The sequence below is a fragment of the Peromyscus eremicus genome, chromosome 1 (genome assembly GCF_949786415.1).
Source record: "Peromyscus eremicus chromosome 1, PerEre_H2_v1, whole genome shotgun sequence".
In the NCBI taxonomy this organism is placed as follows: Eukaryota; Metazoa; Chordata; class Mammalia; order Rodentia; family Cricetidae; genus Peromyscus; species Peromyscus eremicus.
Window position 1 is genome coordinate 168,546,158 of NC_081416.1, and position 10,040 is coordinate 168,556,197.

A 10,040-nucleotide genomic window follows, 5' to 3' on the forward strand; every position below is an offset into this window, starting at 1 on the left:
ATATTGAGATTAAAGCCCTGTGTCTCCATGCCTGCTGTATCCTTGAACACACAGAGATCCACCTAACTCTGCCTACCAAGTGCTGAGATTAACGGTGTGCACCACCACTGCCCAGTTTCTGCTATGGCTTGCTATTAGCTCTGACCCCCAGGCAAGTTTATTTATTAAGATACAAATAAAATCACATTTCAGTACAATTAAAATATCACCATATTTACCCTTTTCTATTTTAATAAAAAGAAGAAAGAAAAATGTTATAACTAATATAAGAAAAACTATATACAAAAGTACAATAAGTATATACCATATATACAAGCTATAAATACCTAAACAATGTCTAGTCTATTTGCATTTGACAAATTCAGAGAAAATAATTCCATTATATATGCTATTTTGGTAAGTCCAAAATGTACCTGATTTACTTTCTATCCTAATTTATATTACTAACAGAACTATCTTATAATGTCTTTCAAATTTATACATTTACTCTTTAATGAGTTTCTTTTCTAAAATTCTTAACAAGGAAAATCATAACTATCTAAACTTTATAACGATCTAATCTTCAACTCCCTCAGAGACTCAAGAAGGAAATATTATTACCTAATAAAAATAAAAACAGGAAGTGCATGCAAGTGGCTTCCCAAAAAATGTGAGTCGACAGAAACAGCCAGCTGCCTGGACAGTCACCTGAGGTTTCTCCGCAGTGTTGGGGCATCATCTTCAGCCTATAGGCTTAGCTTATCTGACAGACTCATTTGTGAAGTAGGATGTACACAAGGCTAACAGTTCGACCTCACATTGGGTGAGAGCAGTCCATGTACCAGAAACACCTGAATTCCACTAGTGTCATGTCATGATTCAGGATTTTAAATTCTGGAAATTGTTGATGTTTTTTTAATTCAGCTCTCCATTCTTCTTGGCTGTGTGTGTGTGGCTTCATCTCAGCATCCCGTTCTTTTCCACATCCCTCTATTAAATGCCAGTCTACTATTGAGAGGCATGAGCTTAGTTATTCTTCAAGAATAACTGTTTCAGCTGCTGTTCCACTGCACATCAGAAGCCATCGGCCCACTGCCTGTTCAGCTGCCTTAGAAGAAAGGGGCATGGTACCTTTTCTGGAATGTGAAGGTCACTTCAGGGATGGTGCCATATTGTCCTGGCCTCAGATGATGACTGTTGCTAAAGCCACAACCACACTTTTCTTGGCAAGAATCGGTAGTCCTTTGTTTCATGTCCTGTCTGTCCATTTTGTCCTGTTTGTCAGCAGTCAATTCAAGAATACTTTCTTGTCCAGTGGCTAACTTTTGCCACAATGAAAGTTGACTCCATATGCAGTTTCTTCAATGCCCATATTTTCTCTGAAGTAAATTGGTACTGCCAGGAGTTGACATGTCTCATAGTCATAACAAAAAAGAAAATTTTCTAAGTTATTAAAATATTTTGAATGCCATATTCTGTAGATCTCTGAAGGGTTTGAAGATGACCTGTCTATCTAAAATATATCTACTCAATCTTGAAAAAACACCTAATAAGACTACATCTTCAAGTGTAATATCTAACTACTAACTTTCATTTCTTTATATCCTAATAGTTGGTAATAATAACATTCAAGGATCAGAAAATTGCATTACATTGTTAAATAAATGGTATAAGTACAATATCTTGAACAAGATTAGAAATATATGTATACCATTTTCTAACAATCTCAAACTCAACATATATATAATTTGTATACAATATAAAAAAATCCAATCCAATGTAAAGTATTTAAAACTAGTAATTGTCTTTTTTTAAACAAGCACCTTTAATATAATCTCCTTTGTCTAGTCTTTTTTCTAACCCTTAACAACAACTTGTAACCAACCCTCCAAAACCATGAAAATTATCCCAGACCCCAAAACCCATTAAAACACAAAAATCCCACCCACCCCACACCACCTCTTTGGAAATGTGGCATCGTATTCCTAAAATTGCTTCCTGCTGTGTATGGGTGAAGATATCTTTATTCTGAAAAGAAAATTTTAGGTTAATTGTCAAATTCTAGGAAAGGTAACTATAGCCTTCATTATCCAGTCTGTGTATAATGCCAAAGTTCAGGGTTTATCTCAAGTCCTTACTCAAGTAGTCTTTGAAACTGGATCATCTCATCTAGCCCTTTCAAAATTGCATGAGTACTTTGCAGTCCAAAGCTGATCTGTAAATGATGTTTATCAGCTTAGTGATATTATTATTGTCCATGTGGAATTGTTGTTGTGGGGTCCCATCTTCTCCCTGGAGACTTCAATTGATGTTAGGCCTGGCCGTGATTTCCTGCAGAAAACTGATAAGAGACTCAAACACAAAGACATGTATACGCAGCTAATTGGAGTCTTTTTTCTTGAATTAGTTAGTACTCTACATAACCGTTAATATCTTAACAAAGTTTAATATATATATATATATATATATATATATATATATATATATATATATATATATCTTGTAAATTTTGATATAAAATTCATACTTTAAGAAAAGTTTAAAGAATCAGAATAGAATCAAAGAATTCAGATTAGTATTAATAGGATAGTCCCTTAATTAATTTGTTTTTTTATTTGGCTTTTTCTCCTGTCCCATATCAGAAGATGGCTCTTTCTTCAGGCATGATACAGGGAGTTTGCTTTTTCCTTTTAACGACATGATTGAGTTTAAAGAAGAAGGGAGCCATTCTCCAAATCCAAAGTCAGCTTTAAATTTTAATTGAACTGGGACTACAAGAAGACCAATAGTGTTAAATTTCTTTAGAGAAGAGCAGAAACAAACATTTAGGAAAACTTATGAAATTTTGTAGATGATATACCAGTAGGCCATTTTACTCTTTTTCCTGGGACAGATGATTTGTCCTTTTTCTTCAGTTGTCTCATTTGTCCAGTGTTCTTTAGGTTCCTTAGCCTTCATTCTCCTGAAAGACAAAAACAAAAACTTTTCCCCAAGACTAATTTTGTGGAGATTCCCTTTTGGCAAGTTATTGTCTGATTAAACGAAAAGGCATGTGTTAATGGTATAAGTTAGTTTAAATTTGATGGTCATGCTGGTTGATTATCACCTCTTCTAATTAAGAGGTCTCTCTTGTTCAAAGCAAACCTTTATCAATTTTGATGGTATCCACAGCTTATCTTCTGTAGAAACAAAAGCAAAACCTCATCCCCAATGTAACACATATCCTGGTTTCCATTATGAGGTCAGCATATCCTTAAAGTATATAGGCTGATTTAATTCTGTACGTTTTTCTGTTACCACTGTCTCTCTGCAGCTGTTGTTCCTTTCTCATTAGCATTGAGAAAATTCAAAGTTAATAGAGCATTATGCAGTCTATTTCTGTTTTTTTAACCCTTTCTGTTTATTTAGCATATCCTTTAGAGTTCTGTTTGATCTTTCTATAACTACTTGGCCTGTAGGATTATGTGGTACACCTGCAATATACTTTATATTGTAATAAGCAAAAAACTGTTTCATTTTAACAGAGACATATGCTGGAGCATTGTCAGTTTTAATTTGTGCAGGTATACCCATAATAGCCATAACTTCTAGCAAATGAGTGATTACAGAATCAGCTTTTTCAGAACTCAAAGCAGTTACCCATTGAAATCCTGACTAAGTATCAATGGTATGGTGTACATATATCCATTTTCCAAATTCTGCAAAGTGAAACACAGCCAGATTTCATTCCTCTGAGTACCCTTTGGGTTACATCCTGCTGGTAATGGCATCTGATTGTAAAAGGAACAAATAGGACATTACTTTACTATTTCCTTGGCTTGTTGCCAGGTTATAGAAAAATCCTTTTTTAAACCTTTATTATTGACATGATGTTTTTTGTGAAATTCTGAGGCCTCCAGCACATTTCCTATCAATAATTTATCAATCTCATCATTACCTTGTGCTAGAGGGCCTGGTAGACCCGTATGGGATCAGATGTGAGTTATATATAAAGGATGACTCTTTTTCCTGATTGATTGTGTCTTGTAACTGAATAAATAGTGAAGTTAATTCTGAAGCATCAGGGATAGATTCTGCAGTCTCAATATGTAATACCACTCTTTCAGCATACTGGGAGTCAGTAACTATGTTGAGAGGTTCTGAAAAATCCATTAATACCAACAGAATAGCACACAATTTTGATTTTTGAACTGAATTATGAGGACTTTGAACCACTTTACTTAAATTTTCTGATTTGTAACCTGCCTTTCATTGTTTGTTTGCATCTGTATAAAATGTACAAACTCCAGATATGGATTTTTCCTGTACAATTTGAGGCAAGATCCAATCAGCTCTCTTTATAATATCAATTCTATTGCTTTTGGGATATGTGCTGTTAATTTCTCCAAAAAAATTACTGCAAGCTCTTTGCCAAGGTTCACATTCTGTCCATAATTTTTTAATTTCCTCCGAAGTTAAAGGTATGACAATTTCTGCTGTCTATTCCTGCTAATTGACGAAGTCTCAATTTTCCTTTCAAAATTAAGTCGGAAATTTTTTCCACACAAGTTTTTAATATTTTATTTGGTTTATTGGGTAAAAATATCCATTATAATATAATATCTTCCCTCTGCATTAATATTCTTATAGGAGACTGCCTAGAAGCTAAAATAACCCAAAAATTCAATCCAGCTACGGATCAATACAATCCACATGTCCTTCATGTACTTTTTTTTCTACCAAGGCCAATTCTTTCTCAGCTTCAGGTGTTAATTCTCTTGGATTATTTAAGTCCTTGTCACCTTCTAAGGTTTTGAACAAATTATTCACTTCATCATTTTTTTTTTACCCAAACAATAGTTCGTAGATGAGAAATGTCTCCAAATAGTCTTTGAAAGTCATTAAGAGTCTGTAGTCTATCTCTCCTAATTTGCACCTTTTGGGGTCCAATTTTCTGTAGACCTATTTTATATCCTAAATAATTAATAGAATCTACTCTTTGTATCTTTTCAGGAGCAATTTGTAATACCCAGCAAGGCAAAATTTTCTTTACTTCTTCAAATATTCTTTCTAAAGTATCTGCATTTTAGTCGGCTAGTAAAATATCATCCATATAATGATAAATTATACATTTGGGAAATTTTTTACATATCACTTCCAATGGTTGTTGTACAAAATATTGGCCCAGGGTTGGGCTATTCAACATTCCCTATGGGAGAACCCTCTATTCAAATCTTTTAACTGGTTGGGAATTATTCTAAGTAGGCACTGTGAAAGCAAATCTTTCTCTGTCTTTTTCTTGTAAGGGTATTAAAAAGAAACAGTCTTTTAAATCAATAACTATGAGAGGCCATCCTTTTGGTAACAGAGTAGGCAAAGGAATTCCAGATTGTAGAGAGCCCATTGGCTGAATTACTTTGTTAATTGCTCTAAGGTCTGTTACCATTCTCTATTTACCAGATTTCTTTTTAATAACAAATACAGGAGAATTCCAAGGGCTGGTTGATTCTTCAATATGATGAGCATTTAACTGTTCTTCTACCAGCTCTTCTAAAGCCTGTAGTTTCTCTGTTGTTAAAGGCCATTGCTGGACCCATACAGGCTTGTCTGTTAACCATTTTAAAGGTAGAGCTGTTGGTGTCTTTGGAAGATCATCAGTTGTTGTGCCCTGTTCTTGTATAATATGGATGGCTGGTGACCACTCATTAGAATAATACCTTCTAATATTTTCCTCAGGAACATGTGCTAGTTGATGATTTGTTTTTGAGGTTTGAGGGATGTTAATCTGAGTATTCCATTGTTGCAAAAGGTCTTGACCCCATAGGTTCATAGTTATGTAAGCCACATAAGCTCTTTCTGGACCTATACATTTGAGCCATCTTGCACTCTGTTTCACTTGAGATAATGTTCCAATTCCTAACAGTTGAACATTTACCTCCCAAAGAGGCCAAGTTGGATGCCAAAATTCTGGTGCAATTATGGTCATGTCAGCACCTGTGTCTACCAGACCAGACAACAAAACACCATTTATTTTTATTGTTAATTTTGGTCTTTGTTCATTTATAGAAGTTTGCCAAAAATTTTTCTTTATGGTTTCTCCTGAATTTTCTGTTCTCTGTTTCATCACCTCTAGCAGACTGGTTTATTCCAATAGGCATTTGGTTATTTAATTGCTCTGAGTAGGAGTTTCTTCTTTGACTGCAGGAAAGGTCTGAACTGGATTCACTGTGGGGGCCTTCCTTAGGCCCCTCTGGGAGTTTCCAGAAGACCAAGGAAAAGTATTACCTTGCCTGTCCCTTGTTGATGTACATTCATTAGTCCAGCATTTTCCCTTATCACACTTTCTGCATACTCCAGAAGGAAGGGTCATTCTGTTGCCATTGTTCCTTGAAGAAACATTGTTCCTAGGAATGCCCTGTTTACAGTCCCATTTCAAATGTCCTTGCTTTCCACACCCAAAACATCTGACTTTCCTCAAACCTCCTAAAATTGCTTCTCCTTTCCACATAGCATCATGGTCATGAGCCTCAACATTAAACGTGTCTCTAATCCAGTCTTCTAAGGGTGCAGATCTTGCTTTTAATGGCCTGATTATTCTTTTGCATGCTTCATTCACATTCTCAAAAGCCAAAGATTTGATTATTATCTGGCTAGCTTCTGAATTCAGGCCCATTCTCTTTACTGCTGAAGTGAGTCTTTGTAAGAAATCTGTGAAAGATTCTTTTGGGTACTGTATAACCTTTGTAAATGATTTAGTTTTCTTTCCTGGTTCTTCAACTCTGTCCTATGCATTCAAGGCTGCCATTTGACATAGAATTAGGGTTTGGATATCATATAAACATTGTGTTTGTATTGCAGCATATTGGCCTTTTCCAACAAGCTGATCCTGGAAGATTTGTATACCTTTATCTCTCCATTGTTTTTCCATGTTTTTAGCTTCCTCTTTGAACCACATTTGCCACTGCAGCTATGCCCCGGGTTCCAGAACAGCATGTACCAGCTCTCACCAGTCCAGTGGTATAATCCTATTATAAGTTGACCAGGAGTTTAACATTTGCTTTACATATGGGGAATGCATGCCATAAGATACTATTGCCTCCTTAAACTTTAGTAAATCTAACATTTCAATTGGAGTCCAAATATTTTGTGCATTCACTTGACCAGGTAGCTGCTCTACGGTTACCAGATAAATTAAGCGTGATTGTGTGAAAACAGGCTTTCTTTCTATAACCTTATAATCCAATCCTGAAACAATTTCACTGTTAATTTCTTCTATCTGAATCTGAATTTCTCTATAATTCATTTTAACAAGTTTAACAGGTTTTTCTAAAGCTTTTATCCTGGCACTTAAATTGACTATCTTTTTAAATAGAAAAATAAAGATAAGAAAAGTAATAATGTGCATAATCCCATCAACATTAATCTTCTCATATAGTTGTTCCATATTCAGACTGCCTAAAATTTTATCAAACAAAGCCCAATTTCCTTCCAATGTACACATAAAAACCATTTTTTTAATGTGGAAAAAATTTTTGTTTTAAATAGTTTTTTCCTTTAAAACATCTGATATCTTACTTGACTTACCAAGTTTGCATAGAACAGTAGAAATCCGAGAGAATTTCAAAACAGCTACCTAGTGTCCGAGGTGTGAATCCAGAGAGAGAGAGAGAGAGAGAGAGAGAGAGAGAGAGAGAGAGAGAGAGAGAGAGAGAGGAAGGAAGGAAGGAAGGAAGGAAGGAAGGAAGAAAGAAAGGAAGGAAGGAAGAAAGAAAGCATAGCCTCGAGTTCTTGCTAAAAGCTTGAATCTAGCCAAGTGTTCCCACTTGAGCCTAGTCGAGCCTGTGCTCCAGATTCCTTAAGCTCTGACACTGTGTGTTGGTGTTTCCATGCAGCTGTTGAAATTACAGTCCAGTGCAGCTGACCGGTAGCTCTGGCAGGCCTGAGTTGTTTGTAGCACTGGCTTTAAGCAAGTAGCTCCAGCTATGGGTAACCACTTGTAGCTAAGGTCAGTCGAGCCTGGGGCCTAAGCTGAGCTGGGCCCAGGCAGAGAGCCGGGCCCACCCAGGTGGGAAACTGGGCTGGGCCGCCAACCCAAGCCAAGCGGTTTTTAATGAATTTTTGCAATGTGGCTGCCAAATGTAGATGAATAGTGTTATTTAAATAAGAAACACAGAGCCACATGCAGAATTGAAAGCCCAAGAGGTCAGAGCAATAGCTGAGAGCTAAAAAACTTTTCTTAACTTTCACTGCCGCTGCTGTCCTTCCCATCAGCAAGAGACCTACTTCCTGTGTGTTTGTCCTTTTTATTGACTTTATGTTCTGCCTTCTCATTGGTTGTAAACCCAACCACATGACCTCCTCTCACTGCCTGTCTATACAGACCTCCAGGTCTTCGAGGGTTGGTATTGAAATTAAAGGCGTGTGTCTCCATGCTGACTGGATTCTTGAACACACAGAGAACACAAGAAGTAGATAAAAGCACAGAAACCCAATCATTCACACTTCGGGATCCACAAAAACACTACACTGGAAGCCATAATATATAACAAAGGACCTGCTTCCCTGGACAGAGTCAAAGATGGCATCTGTAATGAAGACAGTAATGTTTCTTAAAATACAGAAAAGGTTGAATTATCTATTTAAGTGTAGTTTGGAGTGCGGGAGGAGGAATGCCAGCCAGTCATTCCTACAGTGGTAGGTGACAAAGGGAATCCTGCTCCCTTCTGCAACCTGTGGCCAAAGCCTCTGGGAAGCTGTTCCATTGAAGTGATAAGTATTCTGAGAAGTTCCCACTCTGTGAACTTCTCCCACCTCCAGTTGCTTGTGAGGTTTTCCTTAGCTTTGCCTGGCACCCAGGCAGGCTGCAGATGAGGAGGCCTCTGATGGGAATGTGAACACCATATCCACCTCCACAGAGCATTCCATGAAACACTCTGCAGGCTAAAGCTTTGTGTTTCCAGTTCATGAAGCAAGTGTCTCTCAGTGTCTGCATGCTGTCACTCCTCCTCACAAGTCCAGGGAACAACAACAAAAACAGGATGAAGTCAGGTTTTCTGGCTGAAGGGAATCAGTATTGACCATGAACAAAAATTATCTCCAGTTGTTGCATGCCTTCTTTTAAAGTATTTTTATTATTTATTCAATGTGTTCCATGATTTTGAGGATAAAAACTTAAACTTTTTTATTTATTATTTATTATAGGGGTATGGGTGTCCTGTCTGCATGTATATCTCTGAACTGCATGCACACTTAGTGTCCGGAGAAGCCAGAAGCAGTCATTGGATCCCCTGGAACTGGAGTTACAGATGGCTTTAATCCATCACCCCAGTGCTGGAATAGATCCCAGGTTCTCTGGAAGAGCAGCCAGTGTTCTTCATCACTGAGCCATCTCTCCAGCCCCCAACCCAAACTTTTCAACCCATCATTCCAGTCTCACATTGTCTGCCCTGCTCCCTTCTGACCCCTGTCCCTCTCCCTGTCCCTCTGTGCTCTGTTACAGTATACATACACAGCTACTTGCAGCTCCCAAGCCCGGTGCAGCCTCACATCATGGACCACACAGGTTGTCCTAGAAGGCCCTGTCCTCACCTTCCATTCCCCCTGAGAATTCAGCTCTTTAAAATAGGCAGAGCAGGCTCAGCGTGGTGGTGCATGTCTTTAATCTCAGCACTCAGGAGGCAGAGGCAGGGGGATCTCTGTGAATTCAAAGGCCAGCCTGGTCTACATAGAGAGTTCCTGGGCAGTCAGGGTTCCAAGTTAAAATTCTTTAGCTAGTCTCAGCACCACCATTGTGTTGGTACTAGTTAATATCCATTTGTTTACAAAGATCATTATTTTGTTTTTACCTGAGTAATGCTCTATTATGCAAATGTACCATATTTATCCATTCGTAGTTGAGGGACTTCTAGGTTGTTTCCAGTTCCTGGCTTGTGTTACTGATCCTAGCCATTCTGACAAGTGTAAGATGGAATCTCAGAGTAGTTTTGATTTACATTTCCCTGATAGCTAAGAATGTTCAACATTTCTTTAAGTGTTTATTGGCCATCTGAGATCCCTCTACTGAGAATTCTCTGTTTTAATGT